This window comes from Apium graveolens, chromosome 3, assembly GCF_009905375.1.
Source record: "Apium graveolens cultivar Ventura chromosome 3, ASM990537v1, whole genome shotgun sequence".
NCBI classification, from domain to species: domain Eukaryota; kingdom Viridiplantae; phylum Streptophyta; class Magnoliopsida; order Apiales; family Apiaceae; genus Apium; species Apium graveolens.
The window spans coordinates 83,810,456-83,818,190 of NC_133649.1; positions in this window are offsets into that span (position 1 = coordinate 83,810,456).

A 7,735-nucleotide genomic window follows, 5' to 3' on the forward strand; every position below is an offset into this window, starting at 1 on the left:
CAAAAACCGTTACATTTAAAACAACGTCCTCCAACAATGATTCATTGCACTAGCCGCAATGAAACAATGCTGTAGGTTGCAAAGGGTATTTTTTTTATTTGTTACGAAAAAATATTTAGCATTCCGGGGGCTGAAGTTTTTTATATTTTTTTATAGCTAATGAAAAATAGATAAAATTCCATTTTTTTTAGTTTTCCATATTTTCAATTTTTAGCATTATATACGTTTATTATAAATTAAAAATTGATAAACTAAATTGGACAAGTACAAGAAAAATAAAAAAACATAAAACTCACAATATTAAAAAAAACAAAAAACTCACAATATTCTGTTATAATAAAAATTTTAAAATACTATTTCGAACAAATAATTAAAAATACTTTTTCACTCAAAAATTTTAAATTCAATATTAAATTTAAATATTTTATTTTAAAATATTAATTAAAAAATATCAAAATATAAGTTCGAAAAAATATTTAAAAATTCATTTTTAACAAAAAAAATAAATTAGAAAAATAAAGCGAGCAAAAAACCGTTACATTTAAAACAACGTCCTCCAGCAATGTTTTATTGCACTAGCCGCAATGAAACAATGATGTAGGTGACAAATGGTTTTTTTTTTGTTACGAAAAAATATTTAGCATTCCGGGGGCTGAGTTGTTTTATATTTGTTTTTATATCTAACGAAAAATAGATAAAATTTCATTTTTTTTTAGTTTTCCACATTTTCAATTTTTAGCATTATATACGTTTACTATAATATCAAAATATAAGTTCTAAAAATATCAAAATATAAGTTCCAAAAAAATATTTAAAAATTTATTTTTAACAAAAAAATAAATTAGAAAAAATAAAGTGGGCAAAAAGTGTCCTCCAGCAATGTTTCATAACAGTGTCCTCCAGCAATGTTTAATTGCACTAGCTGCAATGAAATAATGTTGTAGGGGCTGCCGCAATGTTTCAATGCGGCAGGTGGTTACTAGAACCACCTGTGGCTGTGGAAGGGCACCTATATATATATATATATATATATATATATATATATATATAACACATATGGTATGCAAATCGATCGTTGAGAGATGTAGAAAAATATAGTGAAATCAGATTTTAAAAAAACTTACGGTTTGACGGGAAAAATCAAATTAAAAACGGAGGGGAAAAACTGAAATTGGGTGTGGGAGGGTGCAGATTAGTTGGATGGGGTGATTTAGGGGGACCATTAGATTAAGTAGATCTAATGGCTTAGATTGGTTCCTAGTTTTTATTTTAATTTTAGTTTGTATTTAATCCATTCCCCTATATATATATATATATGAGCATAATGCGGGGAACTCCAAGCACATAATACATTTTAATGGCATACTGCAAATACACATTTCAATTTTATAATTACAAAAATAATCATCATGTATTTAATTTAAAAACTTTTTATCTCCCTTTGCATATTTGAATTTAAATCCGAAATTCCTTTTAATTTATTTTTTTCTTATGCACTTCGCATCCAAATTTCGAACTCCTTTATTTTTACCTTTTTTGCATTTGACATTATATAATATATTACCAAAACAATAATTATAAATTATATTGAATATGTTCCCGTAACGTAACCTATATTCATAAGACTTTGACTGTGAGGGTAAAATGTATGGACTAAAAGTGTTGAAAAATAATACGTTCCTGTCATATTTTAAATTTGTTCTTTATGAAATTATCGGCAATTGAATTTTCATGTTCGATGTAATCCATGAATAAATTCAGTTAAAGTTAATAATTTAAAATGGGTTGCATGTATTTGTATTAGGCACACCTGAATCCGAAAATATCTGAATTCGAACTTAAAATATTAATAAATAAATTATTTATAAAATTAATATAATTCATTTAAATGTATTAATAATGTATCTTTAAATAATTTATAGCCATATGTTAATTTTAAAAATATTAAAATACAATATTTACATACATGTCTACAATGAAATATCGTTTATTTCTTGTATGAGTAATAGACAAAGGCAAACCATCAATTAGTCATCCTTCACCGGTTTACCCTAAATATTTATGTCCTGTTCGACTCTCTCACATCGCCTATTCTCTCACACTGCAACACCTACTTTAGTCTTCAGGGTTCTTCGATACTTTACTATCTAAAAAAGGTTTGATCCGGAACCCTAATACTAATTCTTTATTCGACCTAGGTAAGTAAAGATGTACATAAGGTAGAGATAACACCCTAGTCCCATATTGATAAGTCAGTTTATAAATTAAATTAATACTAATAAGTGTATCAATAAATTATGATTTTCTGAGGCATGTGGTGAGCTTATTGTTTATCCAAGTTGACTGCATTGGGTCCAGTTGGCTTCAACTTATTCCGGACTCAGAATCGGGACTTGACCCGGTTTTCAAAAATGTAATAACCCGAAATTTTGGACTAATTTGAAATTTCTGAATGAATAGTAATCTTACTGATTGGGAATATTTTTAAACGACCATATGGACGAGTTCCAATAATGAAATTCTGAGATCGTATTAATGTTCAGTAAATAAAATGAGTGTATGTAAAAGTCGTTCAGAGTTTGAAAATGAGCGCTTTGATTTTTTTCCAAAAATCCACGAATTAAGTATCCAAAGATTATAAAGAAGATATAAATTGTATTCACAATAGTATTACCGTCGTTGAGGATTTTAAACATTTGGTGTTATAATTGGGGATTAGGATGAATGTGTATTTTATCGGTAATTTGAGGATTAGTCTTTTCAGGTGTAAAATTGATGAATAATAACTTTACAGTATAAGTAAATATATCATGACACCTATGTTGTGAGACCCAGGAGGAAATTCGGAATCCGTATTGGTGATCCATACTATAAATAAGTGTATGTAAATCACGCCACATCTCAGAGATTCGCAACTTGGATTTTGACCAAAAATCGAATTATTTCCTGTTAAGGAATATGTTGTGAACTTGATGATAAGTTAAATAAAATACCTTAATAGATTTAACTTAGTGTTTTTGTAGCTCCCGACGGATGTTCTAATATAAGTCCCGATGGATGATCTTTATAGTCCCGACGAATGACAATTGAACATCCATCGAGAGTGTAGCTTATTTAACAATAAGTATTGCATCACATTTCTGCAAATAACAATGTTTTAGTCTAGTAGATTCTGTAGAATTCTCTAAGTCATGTTGACTACTAGATTGATATATAGAATAGGTTGGCTAATTGTAAATATGAGATGTCTTGTAATTCTGTATAAGTGAAATGAAGTCAAGTGACAGAAAGGCTTCCAACAGGATGATATACAAAAACTACCGACGGATAATCAACAAGGCTCCCGACGGATGACCAACACAGTCCCGACGGATGGTCATAATTCAAAAAGAGCAGTTGACGGTGACAACACAGTCACATGCGTCGGGTGTTTGCAAATGGAATGTGGCATCCTAATTACAGGTTTTAGAGAACAAAGAAGTATTACCATTTTCATGCAGTTATGAAGATATTCAAAGATGCTGTAATAGAGTAGTGAAATAGCATGGAGTTAGACTAGATATAGTTTGTCTTATTATCTTGTCTTACTGTCATGTAACTTGGTAATATATAAAATAAGTGTAGCAAGTAGAACATATAACTGAGTAAGCATAATTTTCAGAGAGATAGAAAAAACTGTATCTGGTAAGAATTTCTCTGTAAGTTTGTCAGTTCACTTGTAAGTAGCTGTGTGCTATTCAAGAATCACAGAGTTCTCATACTAATATATATCTCTGGTGGATAAGTTCAAATCCACCAGAAAGTTTTAAAACTTTGTGTTTTGATTTCAATTCAAGTTTCATTCCGCACTTCTTGCAAAATCAAACACTGTTATATATATTAAGTAAGAACAGTCTTAAAATTTAAAAAGGAGCCAAAATTATATTCAACCCCCCTTCTGTAGTTCTTGTTACATTGTTTGTGAATAACAATTGGTATCAGAGTAAGCTCTTGAAGTACAAAGAGTGTAAAGATCACAACAATCAACAAGATGAACAAAAAGGATATTGGATTGAAAATTCCAATTATGTACAAAGATAACTATCACCACTAGAAGGTGAAGATGCACCTACATCTTCTCTCTCAAGATGAAGCTTATGTGGACTGCATTGAAAAAGGTCCTCATGTCCCTATGAGAGCTACTACATGGAATGAACCATCAGTTCCAAAGCCTAGATATGAATGATCTGATCCAGACATTGAGCAAGTCAGGAAAGATAAAAAGGCCATGAATATACTCTTTAATGGTGTTGATGGTGATATGTTTGACAACATCATAAACTGTAAAACATCTAAGGAGGTTTGGGACATAATTCAAATTATTTGTGATGGTACTGAGCAAGTCAGGGAGAACAAGATGCAACTCTTGATTCAACAATATGAGCATTTTCACTGTGAAGAAAGTGAGTCATTCACTGACATTTTCAGTAGATTTCAAAAACTACTGAATGCTCTCAAGTTGCATGGAATGGTCTACCAAACCAAAGACTCAAACCTCAAGTTCCTTAGATCTCTGCCTAAGGAATGGAAGCCAATGACTAGTCTCATTAAGAAATTCTCAAGATTACAAGGAGTTCACCTTGGAGAGACTGTATGATATCCTAAAAACCTATGAGCTTGAAATAGAGCAAGATGAAAGGATGGAGAAAGGAAGAAAGAAAGGAGGATCCATTGCACTTGTTGCTGAGCAAGAGAAGGAAAAGGAGATGAAAGTTGAAGCTGTGGAATCTGCATCAAACTCAAGGGTTTGTGAGAGCAAGGGTAAAGGGCTGATAGCTGAAAATGAAGAACAATTGAGCCAAATGACATGGATGATATAGATAAGCATCTAGCATTCTTATCCAGGAGATTTGCCAAGCTCAAATTCAAGAAGAATTTTGGAGCAGCTAAGTCAAACAGAAACATGATGGATAAGTCTAAATTCAAGTGTTTCAAATGTGGCTTAGCAAAATCATTTTGCTAGTGAGTGTAGAAAGTCTGATTCTAGCAAGAAGAAGTTTGAGCCTGCTGATTATAAGCAGAAATACTTTGAGTTGCTCAAACAAAAGGAAAGGGATTTCATTACACAAGAGAATGACTGGGCTGCAGATGGATTGGATGAAGATGAAGAAATAAACTATGTCAATCTAGGCCTAATGGCCAAATCAGATGAAACAGAGACTAGTTCATCAAGCAATCATGTAATCATAACTAACCTAGCACATTTATCTAAAGCTGAGTGTAATGATGCAATAAATGACATGTATACTGAATTATATCACCTGCATGTTACTCTTAAGTCTCTCACCAAAGAAAATAGTAAAATTAAGGAGAACAATGTGTTTTTAAGTGAGAGGAATAATGTGCTAGAGACTCAATTTATTGAGTTTGAAAAATTGAAATCAGAATGCAAGGTTGCTAAGGATGAACTAACATAATCCTTAAAGAAAGAGGAGATTTTAAGAAAGCAACTTGAACGAGAACAGAAAGTGATTAAGGCATGAAAATCATCTAGAGATGTCCATGCTCAAATCACTAAAGTTCAAGGTATAGAGTCTTTTTATGATGCATCCTGGAAAAAGAATAAAGAGAAGCTTGATTCCAACTTGGTTGAAGGACTCTCAACAGATGTGGACTCGACGGATGATGAAAATTATCCATCGAAAGATAATGAGCCACATCCAGTCGAATGTTAGTAAGCAAGTCAGCAAAACTAAGCTAGATAAGTTGAATGATAAATATGGATCAGTTTCTAAAATTTTATTCCAGGAGAATCAAATCAAGTGAGAAAAGAAAAGAGAGTTAATGTTGGGAATCTGTCTATCAAGCAATTGAATGACATATTAGAAAAGATTAAGGTTAAAACAGAATCAAAAAGGAAAAACAATAGAGTTGAGAAGGTAGGGATTAACAAACATAACAACTACACACCTGATAAATATGCTCCAAGAAAAATATGTATTAAGTGTGGTAGTGTTAATCATTTTTCTGTTAATTGCAAACTTGCTATGTCTACTCCCATGTCTGCACCTTCTTCTTTTCCCAACATAACTGCCATGTCTGCAATGCCTATGAATGTTTTGTCTGCACAGAATATGAATGCACAATTTACTAATATGCCATTTACACCTAATCCATATTATGGTGCATTTAATATGACTCAAATGCCATTTAGCATGTCTTACTAGAATAACATGTTTGCACATTGCATGCCTTTTCCTGTTAATCAAAATGTGCATGGTAATTCTGTTTCAATGAATGGTTTCAAAAGTCCAACTCAAATGACCAAGGATGAATCTTAAATACCTAAGTCAAATGAGGTCAAACCTAAGAAACCAAAGAAAAAGGCTAACAAGGCAGGACCCAAGGAAACTTGGGTACCAAAATTAACTTGATTTAATTTTGATATGTGCATGGAAACAGAAAGAATCTTTGGTATCTAGATAGTGGTTGCTCAAGGCACATGACTAGAGATTCTACCCTGCTCACTGGGATTCAAGGAAAGAGATGGCCCAAGTATCACTTTTGGAGATGACAACATGGGTTATACTGTGGGATATGGCTTGATTTCAAAGGATAATGTCATCATTGAAGAGGTTGCCCTAGTGGGTGGACTCAAGTATAATTTGTTGAGTATCAGCCAGCTTTGTGATAAGGGCAACTCAGTCACTTTTAATACTGAAGCCTGTGTTGTGACCAACAAGAAGAGCAACAAAGTGGTTCTCACTGGAGTGAGAAAAGGAAATGTGTACCTAGCTGATTTCAACTCATCAAATGCAGAACCAGTAACTTTGTCTTCTCAGTAAAGCAAGTCAAGATGAAAGTTGGCTATGGCACAATAAGTTGTCCCATCTAAACTTCAAGACCATGAATGAGCTAGTCAAGAAAGACTTGGTCAGAGGTATTCCTCAAGTGGAGTTTTCAAATGATGGATTATGTGATGCCTGTCAGAAAGGAAAGCATATTAAAGCATCATTCAGAAAGAAGCTTGATTCAACAATTAAAGAACCTTTGCAACTGTTACACATGGATTTGTTTGGACCAGTCAATGTGTTGTCTATCTCTAAGAAAAGATATTGCCTAGTAATTGTAGATGATTTCTCAAAGTTCTCTTGGACATATTTTCTAAAATCCAAAGATGAAGCTAGTGAAATCATCATCAATCACATAAGGCAAGTCAACAATTATCCTGACCTCAAAGTAAGAAGAATCAGGAGTGACAATGGAACTGAGTTCAAGAATTCTGTGATGAGATCATTTTGTGAAGAGAATGGGATTATGCATGAGTTTTCTGCAACTATAACTCCACAACAAAATGGAGTGGTGGAAAGGAAAAACATATCTTTTATTGAAACTGCAAGAACAATGCTAGAAGAATCAAAGTTACCAACATATTTTTGGGCTGAAGCTGTGAATACTGTATGCTACACTCAGAATATTTCTTTGGTTAATCAAGCAAAATGCATGACATCCTACCAATTATTCAAGAATAGGAAGCCAACTCTAAATTTCTTACATGTCTTTAGCTGTAAATGCTGTAACTTAAGGAATCAAAAGGATCAACATGGAAAGTTGGATGCCAAAGCAGATGAAGGAATTTTTGTTGGATATGCTGTTGGAAAAGCATATAGAATCTACAATATGTGAACCAACATTGTTATGGAGTCAGTGCTTGTTATTTTTGATGATAAAAAGATTGAAGGACTAAAAGATGGAG